Genomic DNA, 252 nt, shown 5'->3' on the forward strand with positions numbered 1-252 from the left:
TCCCATACGTGCGTGTCATAGCTCCCAGTGACTATCAGCTCCCGAGTATTGCACCGATCGTGCCTCCTCTTGCTGACAATCCAGTGTGTAAGCTTTCATTTCTTGTCCAGGTTGCCAACGCTTCGTTCTTGTCCCAAATCGTGCACGACGCACGTTGAAACTCCACACTTAGTCCACGTTCGGCAAGCTATCCTACCGACAGTAAACGTCTGTCAAGTCCAGGTATAAGCAGCACCTCCATCATCGATATGC

This window comes from Plasmopara halstedii (assembly GCF_900000015.1).
Source record: "Plasmopara halstedii genome assembly, contig: Scaffold_2904, whole genome shotgun sequence".
NCBI lineage: Eukaryota > Oomycota > Peronosporomycetes > Peronosporales > Peronosporaceae > Plasmopara > Plasmopara halstedii.